Raw genomic sequence first — 17,347 nt, forward strand, 5'->3', positions numbered from 1 at the left:
GTGGGAAAGCTTTAGAGAGAAGAAAAGGGAAGACTTCAGGTACACACCGATTAAAGGCTGTTAGCACGAGGAAGTTGTAGGTGGGCTAATTAGAAGGAGGACATCTTGTGTGATTGGTTAAGGTGCATACTTGGCTTTTTCTGGTGGTTCTAAGTTGGAAGTGAGGACAAGATTCAATGAAGGTGACAGTTAAGAATGAAGTCTTGCCTATTTGAGGATGATTGTTTAAGGAGTTATTTGGTTTTATGGATTTTTTTTTTTTTTCTAGAGATAGTGCTGACTTTTTACACATCTGACTTACAAATATAAGTAGGCTGGTTTCCTGCACTTAGTACTATGGATGATGGGTTGGTTTCCTGGGCTGGTTGCAGATAGTGGGTTAGAGTTTTATTTTTACATACGTTCTGGCTACTTTCTATTCAGTCTCTCATGCTGCATTCAAAGTTTAATGTTAGCCCTTTGGTGAACACTTGGTGCCAACTTGACTCTGAAGTTGCTGCTATTACTATCCCTATTTGCCTAGGAAGAACTCAAGGTTTAAGTAAGTGGCTGGCAATCATACAGTAAGAAGAGCCTGGGTTTACATCAAAAGAAATGAAATCTTGCCATTTGCAACGACGTGGATGGAACTAGAGGGTATTATGCTTAGCAAAATAAGTCAATCAGAGAAAGACAATTACCATATGATCTCCCTGATATGAGGAAGTTGAGAGGCAACATGGGGGGGTTGGGGGTAGGAAAAGAATAAATGAAACAAGATGGGATAGGGAGGGAGACAAACCATAAGAGACTCTTAATCTCACAAAACAAACTGAGGGTTGCCAGGGGGAGTGGGGGTAGGGAGACGGAGGTTGGGTTATGGACATTGGGGAAAGTATGTGCTATGGTGAGTGCTGTGAGTGCGTAAACCTGGCAATTCACAGACCTTTACCTCTGGGAGGCTAATAATACATTGTATGTTAAAAAAAAAAAAAAAAAAAGAAGAGTCTGGCTTTAAACCTTAGCAGTTTTCATTCTAGAAATCAGTATCTTAGATTACCTCTTTAAGCCACTTAGAGACTCGGGTTGTCCCATCCTTGCCACTGTGTTAGCAGATAAGAATTTAAAACACGAGAGGTTTTTTTTTTTTCCTACCCAGAATTCGCATTTTGCCTTTGCTAACTCTTATCCTGAGGCAGGTAATCTAGTCCATCGGCCTAACTCATCTTTTATCTTCTCAGGGAAACTGGATCCCACTCATCCCAATCTCCTCTTAAATACCCAGTGAACTATAGGATATAGTGGAGGGAATCCCAGAGAGGGGGACACACAGAAGGTGCTGGGACATCCCTCATATACACACTCGGGAGTCAGACTGCTCATGTGTAATCTTTGGCTCCCCCACTTAGTACCGAGAGCCCTTGGGCTGATCCCTGAATTTATCTAAGCCTGTTTCCAAATCTGTAAATGGGGATGATGATAAAATACTACCAATCCTGTGAAGATGAGTGTAAAGATGGAAATAACAGACATAAAGCACTTTCATAGTGCCAAGGCAGATGGTAAGTGTTCAATGTAAATTAAAATGCAAATACCCTTAGAAGACTCTTTCCTATAAGCTTAACTAGTGTAATAGAAAAGTGGGAATTTGAACGGTTGACAGTTTGGGCTAGAAAGGAAGGAGAGAAAAATCATACATAGTATTCTTTTTCAAAAATTATCTGGGAAAAGTGAAGACTTTTTAAAAAGAGCTCACAGAAAGTGGCATTTCATCTTATCTCCTCTCCCCCCACATACTTCCCACCCCCATACACAATTCACTTCTGAGATCTTTCAATGATTACAAGGGGAAAAGACTGAATAAGATTTTATTTCTACTGATTGAATTCAACAATTGGCCTTGGCAAATCCAAATAAACACAAACACATTAAGGACTCAAATCCCATTTTATTTGTCTTCTTTGGGTCATTGTACTTGAAATAAGCAGAAGCCAGAAAAATAGGCATCTACCAGAGGAACAATACAGGGATGCCCAGCCTTTTTTATGTTGAAATAGTAGCATATCAAGAGCCTCATCCTCTATTTGGGGACAAAGCAGAAAGGAATAGTTCCTTTTATTAAAAAAAGTTTTTAAAAGATTTTATTTATTTGACAGAGAGTGGGAGAGAGAGAGAGAGAGAGAGCGAGCACACAAGCAGGGGGAGCAGCAGGCAAAGAGAGAGGGAGAAGCAGTTTCCCTCTGAGAAAGGAGCCCGGAGCCTGATGTGAGGCTCTATCCTAGGACCCTCAGGGCTTGATCCCAGGACTCTGGGATCATGACCTGAGCTGAAATGTAGACACTTAACCAACTGAGCCAACCACGTACACCAAAAGGAATAGTTTAAATTTCTAATTTAACCAAAGAAAAGAGATCCACATCACATCATGGTTTAGCTTCATTTTTGTGGTATCATCCAGTCCAGGGGAGCTATAGAATTTGGTCCAAAGAGGGCAGAATATGGGCTTAGTGGTGCCACAGTGCCTGGAATCCATGGTGGTTAGAGGGGAAGATGTCTACATCACGGCCATCAAAGAACATGGATGCACACACGGGGGAGTGAAGTGAAGGCGGGAACTTGTGCAAGTTCCTATCTGATTGCCTTTCTTCTCTCAATAATTTAGAGAAGCCAAGTCAAGGGCTGAAAATGGGGATGGGGACTTGGGGTTTGCAGAGAGGGGAAAAGGCTTGAAAGGATCATCTAGGAGGATAGAAGGATTTATGGACTCTGCTGCTTGAAGAATATGGTCAAGACTTTACAGTTGACAGGGCTCTATTTCTCTCCAGCTCCTTTCAGCTCCCAGGGTGTGGGTGCAGAGCAGGCAGAGACTTGGTTCTTACTGAGAGATGTGTTGTTTAGCCAGTATGACAGCGTGAAGAGGCCAGGGGATTGGGCAAGAGGGTTAACAACCGACCAGGGAATCTGAGCTTAGAGGAAGAGACGGCAAGCCAGGACTAAATATCCTAGGAATGAAGTTCTGAGCTAGGGACTGGGACCCTACGAAGGAGGGGTGGTGGGTGGTGTAATCTGATAACAGGAGATTCAAAGCCACAGGGGTTTTACAGAGGAAGGGAGGAGAGTAGTCTGGAAGAGAGGAAAAAGGATAATACCCCATCTGCAGCCCTAGTGTAGGGGAGAGAGTACAGTCCACTGGAAGGGTCTTTAGGGAAAGTCTCATTCTCAGGACAGAGCCAGACAGAGCCTGGATCCTTTCCCAAAGATCTCTTGGAAATTCAGTGGATTGACTCATTCCTCTATAGGGAATGAGAAATAGTAAGGAAAAATGGAATGTGGTACATGTGCTGCTCTGATTTCTCCAGGAAGGGATATGGGGGAGGATTTTGGATTAACAGGGATAGTTGACCTGGGTTTTAAAGGATCGGTAGAAGTTCTCTACACAGGGAGGAAGGAAGGAGAAAGAAGAACATTGACAAAGGAATGGTGGACTGGTTGAATCTGGGGAGTTGACAGTAGACAGTGAGAAGTGAGGAGGAGGGGTGAGGCGCTGCAGAGTCCCAGGCAGGGGCTCTATCATGAAAGGGCCTTGAATATACCGTATTTGGAGTTTGAACTTTTTTTGGAAGTGCCACTGAAGGACTATAAATAGAACGGTAGCTGGGTTTAGAAAAGGATTGAATTCAGGAAAACAACCATTCTGTGACTGGCATTTGTTTATTCATACATGTATCTATGAATACAGATCTGTATCTGTTTATCTATCTATCATCCATGTAAATGATGCCAAACATGAAGTTGATTCTAGTTGTTCCAGCTTAGATTGTTGGCATCTGGATTCAACCAAATACTGAAGATTTAAGGCAGAGACCAGAGCCCTGAGTGGTTTTGGGAAGGGGCCAAATTTGCAGGTCTTGTGGTTCTGAGTCTGCACAGATGTAGACCTGAGCTGGATTGCTAGGTTGTCACTTACCAGTTTATAGCCCAGGACAAATCACTTAATTTCACTCACTCTCCTTATCAGTAGAATGGGAATAATAGTCCCTACCTGAAAGGTTCCAGTGTGGACTGAATGAGACCATGCAGTTATGTATTCAGTGGAGTGACTATTACATGCTAAGTGTTCAATAAATATTTGTTGTTATTTTATGGGTATGAATTTCAGGCCCATGAATTTCAAGTAATACTTCTACATTACTAACTCTCTGGTTTGGCTGCAGATTGAAATCACCTAATCCTAGGTTTTAAAAAATATACGTAACGTAGGGGCACCTGGGTGGCTCAGTCAGTTAAGCATCTGCCTCCTGCTCAGGTCATGATCCCGGGGTCCTGGGATTGAGCCACGTGTCAGGCACCCTGCTCCGCAGGGAGTCTGCTTCTCCCTCTCCCTCTGCCTGCTGCTCCCTCCGCTTGTGCTCTCTGTCAACTAAGTAAGTAAGTAAATAAATAAAATCTTTAAAAAAGTATACATGATTTAGTCCCATCTCCAGGGATTCTGGGTGCTTTTATAAGCTCCCAGGTAATTCTAATATGCATATAGGTTTCTTGGTAGACCCTAAACCAGCATTAGTATCACCTGGGAATTAGTTAAAAATGCAAATTCCTGATCAGAACCTCTGGGGGCAAATCAGCAATCTGTGGCCTAATATGCTCCCCAGTAGATTCTAATGTACGCTCAACTTTCCTAAGTATGATCTGAGGCTAGCAATTTAGAGTGGGCATTTCAGCTGTTGGCATCTCCTGCAACTGACCAGACAGCATTTACTCAAAATAACCAACCTTTTGGAATCTTTAAAAGTAAGAAAGAGTTTTGTTCGAGTCTGTTAGGACACCTTCCCCGGGAAACAGGTCTTCACAGGGAAAAAAGTGTTCTGGAGAATGAACAGTTTCCATGGGGTTATATATGTTTTACATCTTATACGAGCTCAAAAGATTATACATTAGTATGTAGGCAGGAATCCCACGTTTTAACACAAGGAATGCAGGGAGTAGGAGCACTGATTGATATCTTGAGGACAAGATGGTTTTCCTTAAGGCTGCTCATTCACAAAGCAGGTACACAATGGACCATACAACAGGTTTTTTTTTTTTTTTTTTTTAAAGATTTTATTTATTTACTTGACAGAGAGAGACCACAAGTAGGCGGAGAGGCAGGCAGAGAGAGAGAGAGAGAGGGAAGCAGGCTCCCTGCTGAGCAGAGAGCCCGATGCAGGGATCGATCCTAGGACCCTGAGATCATAACCTGAGCCGAAGGCAGAGGCTTAACCCACTGAGCCACCCAGGCGCCCCAGGGTTTTTGTTTTAAGCAAAGTTTATGTACAGTCATGTTGACTTAGAAACATAAAATGGCTTCCCTTATATCTCAGGCTGTTAGAGAGTTCTCTCCTCTCGTAAGTAGTCATCCTGGACCCTACCTGTTCTGAGTACCCCTTTCCTGCTCTCCTCCCCCACCTTTTTTTTTTTTTCCCCCAGAGGAGAATGGTTAGATTTAGGGTTGAGATTACTTTTTTGGCTTACTTCATTTTGTATATCCTCTTTTCTTTCATTTAGGTATTCTTGCTTCCTCCAAACAAAATCTAGGTGCTAGATACTGGGGAAGGAAAGCACAGTTCCTAATGGCATGGGATGCCCAGTGGCGAGACTGTGATTTATAGTAAATAGGCATTTGATCTTTGTTCCCATTTCTGGCGTGGTGGTCTTAAAAGCCTTGGAGTTTCTTGTGATAAGAGTGACAAAAGTGTCTTTTGTTTTATTAATGAAATGACACTGGATGGCACTTAAGGATGGGGGCTGGTTGCCAGAAGAACTAACCTTCTGATTAGAGGCTCAAACTTTCAGTTTCAGACCTCTGACCTCCAGGGAGGAGAAAGGGCCTGGAGATTGAGTTCAATCACTAATGGCCAATGAATTAATCATTTGTGCGTGTAATGAAGCCTCCATAAAAACCCCAAAGCTCTGGGTTCAGAGAGCTTCTGAGCTGCTAAACACAGTGGAGATGTAAGGAGAGCTGGCTTGCTGAGAAAGCATGGTGGATCTTCACCCTTTCTCTATACCTTGTCCCATGCATCTCTTCAAGCAGGCTGTTCCTGAGTTACCATCATTTGTAATAAACTGGCAATCTAGTAAGCAAAATGTTTCTTCAGGTTCCATGAGCTGCTCTAGCAAGTTATTTGAAAATAAGGCGAGGGTCATTGGAATTTCCAACCTATATCTGGTAGGTCAGAAAATCTGTGCTTGTTTCTGAAGTGAATGTGGGGGCACCCTCTTGTGGAACTGAGCCCTTAACCTGTGAAATACAATGTTGTAGCTGGATAAGTAGTGTCAGAATGGAGTAAAGTTACAGGACACCCAGCTGACCTTGGAGAGTTGTTTGGTGGGGGAAAAAAACCCCTACACATTGGGATTGGAGTCAGAATTTTAGTAGTGAGTTAAAAAAAAAAAGTGGCTAACTGAGCCAGTCTTGGGCAGATCCAAGACTGTGAATGTCCGCACTATGCCTCCTTCCTATCGTCCTCTTCCTGTAATGTTGTTCTCTCCCCCTGTTCTCAAGTTTGGATCTGACCTCAAGTGACGTTTGCTGACCAGGTTGTGTGCACCTGAGGAAAGAGACTGTCTCTATTTTTTGTAAACCTGTGTTTCTCCCAGTCCAGTTTCCTGCTACTTGCACTTTAAGTGGCATAGTGCAGGAGAGCACTGGTTTTGGCCCCACAGACCAGGGTTTTAGTGTGTGACTTGTTAACTGTGGAAACTTGGGCAAGTCCTGGCATTACTTGGCATCTCAGTTTTCTCATCTATAAAATGAGCTTGATGATTTTTTTTCCAGTTTTTATTTAAATTCCAGTTAACATACAGTGTAATATTAGTTTTAGGCGTAGAATGTAGTGATTCAGCAATTGCATACAACACCCAGTGCTCATCATGGCAAGTGTACTCCTTCCTCCCCATCCCCCACTTGAGCCATCCCCCTGCCCACCTCCTCTCTAGCAACCCTCAGTTTGTTCTCTATAGCTAAGAGTCTGTTTTATGGTCTGCCTCTTTTTTTCCCTCACGTCATCTGTCTTGTTTCTTAAATTGCACAGATGAGTGAAATCATGTGGTATTTTGTCTTTCTCTGACTGCTTTCACTTAGCAAAATACTCTCCAGCTCCATCTACCTCATTGCAAATGGCAAGATTCCATTCTCTGTGATGGCTGACGAATGTTCCATTGTATATATACCTCTCATCTTTATCCATTTGGGCTTGATGATTTTTTAACCTCCTACAGTTATGAAGATTGTATAAACAAATGTGTGAAAAGTACTTAGGTCAGTATCCTGCCTAGGCTATAGAGAGTGCTTGATGAATGGTATTTGTGAATGACGGTTACTAGATTTCATTTTCTGCTATGTAAGGATAGGTTTTATCCAAGGTAATGTGACAAAGTGAATGTTAGACTCCAGTGAACTATTGGGAATCTTTTAGGCAGAGTTTATTTTCCCTGAGCTACCGCTTCTGCTCTGACAACCCCCTTTCCAAGCAGCTTGGGATGATCCCTTCAATGTTCCCAGAAACCCCTGTGACCAAGTCCCACTTATATTTTCCTGTGGTGTCCCTGGTGCTGAAGCGGCCCTGATCAAGTCCTAAATCTCTTCAGGGAGTTTAATACCTTGCAAAAGCCTCAAGCCTATTTTAATTGAATTATTTCATTCAGTGCCAGACTTAAAGAGCCCCCTACAGGTCTCAGCTCTGAATAAATGCATTAAAAAAAATCAAATAGTAGAGATTGAGGCATAAAATGCATTAAAAAAATCAAATAGTAGAGATTAAGGCATAATCCTTGAGGGAGATATAAATAGAATCCCCTGGGCTGCCTTTTCATTTCCCTATGTTAGTTAATAAACATACTTTTATAGCCTCTGCTTTTCTTTTTTCTTCCCTTAATGCTCTTTAGTTGGCAAAAAAGAGTAAAACTTGGAACATAACATGATGTTGGGAAGGCATTTACCATCTTAATTTTCAGGGCGGGAAGGGATTTTCAGCATTTCCTGGTCTAACCCTCTGCTTAATTTACCTGATGTGAGGCAGAGGTGTAGAGAAAGAGATGGCGTGGCCAAGGTCCTACAGCTTGACCTCCAATGAGCTTAGCTTGAAAAAAACATATTCTTAGTCCTGGACCAGTATTGGGAGCCATGGCGAAACATGGCCTCAAAACGGTAAAGTGAGTAAGAGCAGGGCACTGGTTAAGGGTGGTGCTCTGGGCTCAGACTACCAGCAATTAAATCTTTGTCTATTTCATGCCCCTCTGCCTTTGGGCAAGTTATTTAGCATTACTAGGTCTTTAGTTTCCTTACCCCCAAATAGGGATAATAATAGTACCCACTTCAGTGTGCTATTCAGTCCAATGACCGTTCACTAAAAAGCTTTGTACTGTACCTGACACGTAGTTAAGTGCTCAATAAATGTTAGCTATAATAGTTATTAAATATGTTTTTTTAAAAGGTTCTTATTGGGATGGTAATGGAAAGTCCTCCATCTTAGTGCTTTATAGTTTTGTGTTCTCTATCATGAATGAATTTCTGACACTGTAAGGAGGAAGTCCCAGAGGTCCTTTACCCAATGGCAGGCCTATCTGCTAATGAGAGTGGAAGGGCAGTTGTCAAAGGATTGGCTCCATCAGTGGTGACTGGAAATGATGCTATCTGATCCCTTGAGAGGATCAGATTTTAATTTTTTTTTATATTTTAGTTTTATTTTTTATTTTAATTCAAAGTGAACTTTATAAATTCTGTAATTTTTTTCTTTATTTAGTTTTATTGATGATGTTTTGCTAGTAGTGAGTTCTGACCTCAATCTACAAAACTGTTGGTGAGAAGTGCCCTCAACCAATAGTGAGTGCATAAGATATTGCTGACCCAAGACCTGGCTTTCTCAGGTCCTGAGACAGGCTGCTTTGAGCTACCTAAGTGCTGGTCTTCTTTCTCTAGCACAGTTCTGTAAGTAATCCAGACCCTAAGATGGTGCCCTAGAGCCACCCTGACACTGGAGCCAGCATATTAAAGTCAAGGCCCTTTGTATTCCTTTGTGTATCCATACAAGCTAGAGTCCATTGTCATCTTGTTCCATTTCCCACTTCCTTCCTTTTCATGCGGTTATGGTGGCTGTGGGTTCTGAGGAGAGGACTATTTGGGTTATGGTGAGAAAACAAGAGACTTCCCTAGAGTAGTCATTAAAGCTATAATGATAATGAGAGCTTAGGACACATACACACAATTTCATTGACTCAACAACCTCAGGAGGTAGGAGTATCTAAAATTTGCAGATGAGGAAACAGAGGCTGAGAGAAACTAAACAATTAAGGTCACACAGGTGGTAAGTGGCAAAGCTGGTACCTGAGCCCATATCTTGGTGTAAGTTCTTGGCCCTTATGCTTCAGGGTGACTTCTTGAGGAGAGCCAGGAGGTCTGGGTCCTGATGGCTGCCTGTTCTTGCACAAGTCTGGTCCTGTGCCCAGATCCCAACTTTCCTAGGTGTAAAATGAAACCTGGATGTGATCTCCAAGGTCCATTCTAGATGATCGAGTCTGTGATTAAGGTACTTATTTACTTTTATTTTTTGACAGAAAGAATGAGCACAAGCAGAGGGAGCTGCAGAGGGAGAGGGAGCCCGATGTGGGACTTGATCCAAGAACCCTGGGATCATGACCTGAGCCAAAGGCAGTCGTCCAACCAACGGAGCCACTGAGGGGTCCCTGATTGAGGTATTTACAGACACTTCCTTTGTGCTAGCATGCTGATCTTCTGACCAGAGGGAAGACATTCCTGCCTTCTGGGTGGGCAGTGGAATGGGTTCTAGTCTAGTAGGAGAGAGAAGTACAAGAATAAGATTATGAGGTGTAGTCATGAAGCAGGCAGAGGTGATGCTCGAAATAGTTAATAACTTGTTGGATAATTTAAAATATAAAAAAATAAAGCTAAGTTTTAAAATTCTTTTTAGTTGGTGTACTATATATTTCTAAAAACTGCTTGGCAAATGATATAAATTGTAGTTCATATCATTGGTTAAATTACTCTACTTTCCAAATTACTTGTTGAGTTTTTTCCAGCTTTATTGAGATATAATAGGCAAAACTCTGTAAGTTTAAGATGTACAAGTTGTTGATTTGATACCCTACATACTATGAAATGATTATGTCCTAGCATTAACTAACCCTTCAATTGCATTACATAATTACCAAGAAACAACTATAGAGAACAAACTGATTGTTACTAGAGGGAGGGGACTGGGGGGATGGGTGAAATAGGTGATGGGGATTAAGGAGGGCACTTGTGATGAGCACTGGGTGTTGTATGTATGTGATAAATCCTTAAATTCTACAACTGAAACTAATATTACACTGTATAACTGGAATTTAAATAAAAACTTGGAAGAAAAAAAATCACCATTTCTTGTTTTGTAATAACATTTAAGACTACTCTCTTAGAAGCTTTCAAGTGTATAAACACAGTATTACCATTATCACTATGCTGTATATTTTTCCTCCCATAATTGGAAGTTTTTACTCTTTTACCAATATCTCCCTTTTCTTCCAACCCCCAGCTCCTCCTAACCACCATTCTAGCCTCCTTTCTATGAGTTCAGCTTTTGTTTTTGTGTGTGTGTGTTTTTTTTTTTTTTTTTTTTTTTTTTAGATTCTACACGTAAGTGATATCACAGAACTTGACTTTTTCTTTCTGTCTGACTTAGTTTATCTAGCATTATGCCCTTAAGGTCCATCCATTCATTTGTTGCCTGACACTTAGGTTGTTTCCATATGTCAGCTATTGTGAATAATACTGCAATGAATATGGAAGTGCAGATGACTCTTCAGGATCTGCTTTCATTTCTGTTGGATACATGCCCAGAAATGAGTTGATGGATCATCTGGTAGTCCTGTTTTTAATTTTTTTTTTTTTTTGAGGAAACTCCATACTATTTTCCATAGTGACTGCACCCATTAACATTCCCACCATTGTGTGTGTATCAATGTATAGGAGTGCCCTTCTCTCCACATCTTCACCAATATTTCTTTTTTATGATGTTCATTCTAACAGGTGAAAGGTGATCTCATTATCTTTTGATTTGCATTTCCCTAATGACTGATGTTGAACACCTTTTCGTATATACCTGTTGACCATTTGTGTGTCCTTGGGAAAAATGTCTATTCAGTTCCTCTGCACATTTTTAAATTGGGTTGTTCATTTTTTGCTATTGAGTTATAGTTCTTTATATATCTTAGGTATTAACCTTTCATCAGATATTTGGTTTGCAAATATTTTCTCCCATTCAGTGCCTTTTCATTTTGTTGATGGTTTCCTTTAGCTGTGCAGAAGATTTTTAATTTGATGTAGTCCTGCTTTGTTTTTTGCCATTGTTTTTGTTTTTGGTGCCAAATGCAAAAAATCACCACCAAGATTGCTGTCAAGAAGCTTATCCCCTATGTTTCCTTCTAGGAGTTTTATGGTTTCAGGTTTTAGGTTTAAGTCTTTAATCCATTTGGAGTTGATTTTTGTGTATGTTGTAAGATAAGGGTCCAATTTCATTCTTCTGTATGTGGCTATCAGTTTCTCAGCACCGTTTATTGAAAAAACTATCCTTTCCCTGCTGTACATACTTGACGTCTTTGTGATAAATTAATTGACTATATATATCATATATATATCAAATAAGTATATTTATTTCAGGGCTCTTGGTTCTATTCTAGTGTGTGTGTGTGTGTGTGTGTGTGTGTGTGTGTGGTTTTGATTACTATAGCTTTGTAATACAGTTGAAAATCAGGGAGTAGATGTTTCTAGCTTTGTTCTTTCTCAATAACCTTAGGATTTTTTCCTATTTCTATGAAAAATGTCATTGGAATTTTGATAGGGATTTAATTGAATCTGTATATTGCTTTGGGTAGTATGGACATTTTAACAACATTCTTCCAATCCATGAGCACAGAGTATCTTTCCATTTATTTGCATATTCAATTTCTTTCATCAATGTCCTAGTTCTCAGTGTACAGATCTTTCACTTCCTTAAATTTGTTCTTACGTACTTTATTCCTTTTGGTGCTATTGTGAGATTGTTTTTGTAATTTTTCTCTGGTAGTTCATTATTAATGTATAGAAATGAATTGATTACTGTGTATTTTGTACCTTGCAACTTGATCAAATTCACTTATTCTAACAGTTTTTTAGTGAAGTCTTTAGTTCTCTACTTATAATATCATGTCTTCTGCAAATAGAGAAAATTTACTTCTTCCTTTCTGATTTAGATGCTTTTATTTCTTGCCTAATTGCTCTATCCTAGGACTTTTCAGTACTGTTTTGAATAGTAGCGGTGAGAATGGGCATCCTTGTCTTATTCCTGATTGAGTATGTTGTTAGCTGTAGACTTGTCCTATGGGAACTTTTTTTATGTTGAAGTATATTCCCTTCATGCCTAGTTTGTTGAGAGTTTTTTTTCATGAAAGCATCTTAAATTTTCTCAAATGCCTTTCATGTATTTGAGATGACTATAAGATTTTTTTATCCTTGATTTTTGTTAATAGAGTGTAACATATTGATTTGTGGATGTTGAAGTATCCTTGGATCCCTGGAATAAATCACACTTGATTATGGTGTATGATCCTTTTAATGTACTGTCAAATTCAGTTTGCTAATATTTTGTTGAGTGTTCTTGCATGTCTGTTCATCAGGTTATGAGCCTGTAATTTTTTCTTGTAGTGTCATTATCTGGCTTTCATGTCAGAGAAATGCTGGCCTTGTGAATATGAGTTTGGTAGTGTTCTTTCCTTTTCTAAATTTAAAATTTCTGTTGTGCACTTTCAATGAAGCTTCTATTGGCTCAATACCTGTCTGAACCATGGTTTGACATGAGTATTGCATCAAAGACTTTCACAAAGTGGACAGTAGTTAAGTTCCCACAGTTCTGTACCTTGCTGTAGTAGGTAGATGGTGAGGAACATTGTCAATGAGTCAGGGGATAGGTATTTTCCTAGATGCCAACAGTTTCCATATGGCCTTGACCCTTGAAGGTAGAGACAGAGGCACAGGTTGACTATACTGTCTGCTTTGATGTCCTCACCAGTGCTGGTCCTCTGCAGAGTAATGGGTGGAGCTAGACAACATTGCTTTCACTACCACTGCTTGTTACATAGTTGCAAGGGGCTACCCACATCAATTAAGGCACTGCTATTAGGCCTCACTGCTTGCCTCTGTAACCACAGCTGGGCAAGGTTATTAGGTGGTTTGTAATCTTAGTAAGTAGGGAATTTCTCTCTGACCACCCTGGATGTGTTTTGGTATTTTAACAATTGACATGATGTGATAGACTGAATTATCCTCACATCTTTACTTTTTCTTCTATGTAATCCTAAGGTGCTTTGGGTGGAAGGAGAATATTTCCTAGTACTATTGATGTTGGGCTTGGCCATGTGGCTTGTTCTGGTCAATGGGATGTGGGCATAATTAATAGATTGCCAGGTCTTTCTGAGATGCACATGGTACAGATTGCCATTGTTCCTTTATCCTGAACTCAGAGTGAGACCAATGGATTAGATGGAAACTGTCCTGAAGCTAGAGCCAAGTGTAGCTGCCCTAACACCTGAAACAACCTGCTGTCCTGTGAACAAGAAATAAATAATTGCTATTACAAGTTGAGTTTTGGATTGTTATATTTTGCAGGAGAATTGCACTAACAGCTGTCTGTACATAGGGCCAACATGCTGCGTGCTAGTATAAGTTAGCATTAAGAGTAAATGAAGGGTGCCTGGGTGGCTCAGTGGGTTAAACCTCTGCCTTGGGCTCAGGTCATGGTCTCATGGTCCTAAGATCGAGCCCTGAATCGGCTCTCTGCTCAGCGGGGAGCCTGCTTCCCCCTCTCTCTCTTCCCGCCTCTCTTCCTACTTGTGATCTCCCTCTCTGTCAAATAAATAAAATCTCTTAAAAAAAGTAAATGAAAAATTTGTTGTTAGAGTTGTTACATTAACTGCTTGAGAAAGCACAAAGGAGGAGGTAGAGAGGGAAGAGGCAAGAGCTAAGAATTATAGGCAGTGATGTTCAAAGGCTACAAAGCGGGCAGTGAGGAGGCCTGCCTGTTTGAAGGAAAAAAATAAAGCACCAGGATTCAGGGGGAGGCCTCCAGGCTTTTTGACATGGACTTTCTTCTTAGATTCCATTTGGGGCTCGCAAATCCCCTCTTGCGAACACTCTCTCATGTCTTCAATGGGATATTCACTAGTCTAGCACCGAAGAACAATTTGGCAAAATACATCAAAGCTTTAAATGTGCATATTATCTACCTTTGTCTCTGCTATTCCTCTTCAAGTCTATATCCTAAGGGAATAACTGGGCAGGTGAGAAAGATGGAACAAGAATACTTTTTCCTTAATTTCTAATATTAAGAAGCTGGTATCCAACAATGAAGAATTACTTAATGCATACTTTGTAAGATACCATACAGCTTTGAAAATGTAAAAGGATATTTATTGACAGAGAAGTTTGTGATAGAGTAAATGAGATTAATGACCATATAGTTATATCCCATGTGTACATAGGTACAGTCTTGATTGTGTTTATGGGATTTTGACTATAAAATACTGCATGCATACACTCATGTTATTGGAGGCAACTCCATTCATTAGGATCTCTTGGGGAGTCCACTTAGCTAAAAATAAATGCTTTCATTGGGGGTGGGGTATGAATCCTGAAACACACACAAACAAATAAAATCCTAACAATATGGGATGCCTGGGTGGCTCAGTCAGTCAAGTATCTGCCTTTGGCTCAGGTCGTGATCTCAGGGTCCTGGGATTGAGCTCCGCATTAGGCTTCTTGTTCAGTGGGGAGCCTGCTTCTACCTCTACTTGCTGTTCGCCCTGCTTGTGCTCTCTCTCTCTGACAAATAAAATCTTAAAAAAAAAATCCTAATAATTTTGTTGCTACCTTGTTCCGAATAATAAAGGAGTATTGTGGAGGGAGGCAAGATTCAACAAGGCTGGACATTAGGTATAATAGGAAGGGTAAAGAAACTCTATATTCTTCCTTGGCCTCCCTCTTACCTTTCTTCTTGATTTCCTCCTTGCCTGACCAAGGTACAGCCCAGGAAGGACTTTGAAAGGACCGAGAGATCTAAGGAGGGAAATTAGAAGTGGCTTCTGTGGAGTGTGTAATGTAATCTCCCTCCATTTTACCTCTGAGTTCTAGAGTCTCCTCTACATTGTTCTCTTGTTTTATACTAGTGGCTGGTTTTGGGAGAGGTCAAAGTGGAGGTTAAGGGAACAGCTCCCAGAGTGTGGAAGAATATACTCAAAGCACTGACCATGATTATTATCAGCAATAGGAATTTTTTTCCTTTGTTTCTTTGTTGTCTAGGAAAAAATATTAATTTACATTAAATCATCATCTTGTTGCTTGGATAAACTCAAAAGAATTAACGTGCCTCTCTGGGTTCTTCTCTTGAGACAGGAGTTCTTTAGGGCATTTCTTCCCCAGAGGGCAGGGACAGGTGGTTGGCTTCAGCACTGGTCTTCCCCATCAGTTGCCATAAGTATGGGTGCTTTTCAACCATCATTATGGCAGAGTTTATTCATGATGCTCTGATAAAACTGGAATCTGGGGATTTGAATGCATACCAGCTTCAGTTTATTTATTAAGAGAAAATTTGGAGAAAAAGCCAAGACCAAATACATTAACTTTTTACAAACTCTGTTTCATTTATTTCTCACAACAGACTTGAACAGTTGGAAAAAAAATGAGGTTCAGAGATGTTAATGACTTGTAGAAAGTGATACAGTAGATCTAATTTATCCCAAACCAATCTGATACTAAAGAGTTTTTGTTTGTTTTTTGCTCTTGCTTTTATCTTTTTAATTCCAAGGGGCCATCTGGCTGGGGTTATTTAACCTACGGGGTAAAACAATGGCATTGGTTGCCAAATATTTAATCAGACTGAGTTTTTACCTAAAGGTGAACTTAAAGATAAACTGCTCGAGGGACGATAGTATAGACAGGATGATTTTTGTAGCACCTTGAAAGCTGTGTCTGGCAAAGAATGGTCTGAGACCACACATCAAAATCGTCAGGGGTGCTTCTGTGGGGGATTTGCATTCTTCACAAGTTGCCTTTATCAGTTATGGTCCAGTCAGGGAAACTGCAACGGAGGAGAGATTGAGGCTGAGGAATAAACGGACAGGATTCAAAAGGATCAGGGGAGGTCCATTGAGGAGGAAGCAGCTAGTCTGGAGCCCATGCAGGCAGTGCTGGGACCTTGGAGGGTGGGTACCTTTTGCTACTGTTACTGCTGGACTTGCTGTAGAGATACCACCTACGCTTGTGCTGGAACCAGGGTGACTTCTCCTTTCTGGCTGCCGGAGCTCTGTAATGGCTCAACCTAACCAAAAGCCCCTGGTAAGAAAACCTGGGACATTCAGCATGCAGGCTTCCAGGCCTGGTAGTATAGAAGAGGGGATGGAAGGGAGAGTGTGGAGCTTCAAGCAGATAAGCCAACAATCATCACTCTCCTGTGGAATTCTCACCACATTACACTTTTGAGACCTGCTGCTGGAATACACTGTGATTCTAGAGGAGCAGTGAAATGTGAACCCGTTCCTAAGATGAACACTGGCTGCAGCAACTAGGGATTGGTAAAGAATTCCCAGGGAATTACTCTTGCTAATTTTTGCCACGTAACCTGGCTAGAGATAGGCGTGTGGACAGCATGACAAGTTTGAATGGGCAAAACAGTCAGATTTCAGTCCCATTCATTACTATGTCAGAAGAGATTATCTGCATGGAGAAGCCATAGACCTAAAAACCTTGATGTTTGCCATCTGATCTGTTGCATGTGTCTTAACCATCAGCACAGAGAGTATTTGCCTGCAGGTGTATGTGAGTGGGGTATAGAGAGGCAGGCAATCAGAACAACAACAACAAAAAGTGAGGATATTAATCAAATGGAGATGATTAGGCAGAAAGTTTGTCTGTTAAAGGTCGATAAAAAGACAACTCTGGATTCATTAATGAGGAGAAGGAATTTACAGACCCTATTGACACAGAAATCCAGTAGTTTCCGCGTAAGAGTCAGATAATGACTGACTACTGCAGCTGTAGGGACACCTAAATGATGGGACAGGGGGTGGGAAGGCAGAAGGCAAGGTGACAAATAGTACAAAGATGACTCTGTTACTGGGGAGTTTATAAAAATTCTACACTGAACACCCCAGGAGACTAATTATGGATCCTGAAGGCATTTAAATATGTAATGGGCTGATCTGGCACAAATATATTTTAAATATGCATTACTTTCTTGTAAAAAAAAAACACCCTTCTTAACAGTGATATTTATACTGGGGCTTAATCAATTAGTATGTGAAA

The 17,347-nt window shown here is 40.7% G+C and overlaps 1 long non-coding RNA gene across 1 annotated transcript in view; it reads left to right on the top strand.

The window, feature by feature from the left end:
- Positions 1-9,675: 9,675 nt before the first annotated feature.
- Positions 9,676-17,347, top strand: part of LOC116864267 — a 32,596-nt gene continuing 24,924 nt past the window's right edge. Inside the window, exon 1 of the long non-coding RNA XR_004381975.1 lies at positions 9,676-9,711. This is a non-coding gene — a long non-coding RNA (uncharacterized LOC116864267). The remainder of the gene's footprint in view (positions 9,712-17,347) is intronic.

The sequence above is a fragment of the Lontra canadensis genome, unplaced genomic scaffold (genome assembly GCF_010015895.1).
Source record: "Lontra canadensis isolate GAN:19392208 unplaced genomic scaffold, GSC_riverotter_1.0 scaffold5, whole genome shotgun sequence".
In the NCBI taxonomy this organism is placed as follows: Eukaryota; Metazoa; Chordata; class Mammalia; order Carnivora; family Mustelidae; genus Lontra; species Lontra canadensis.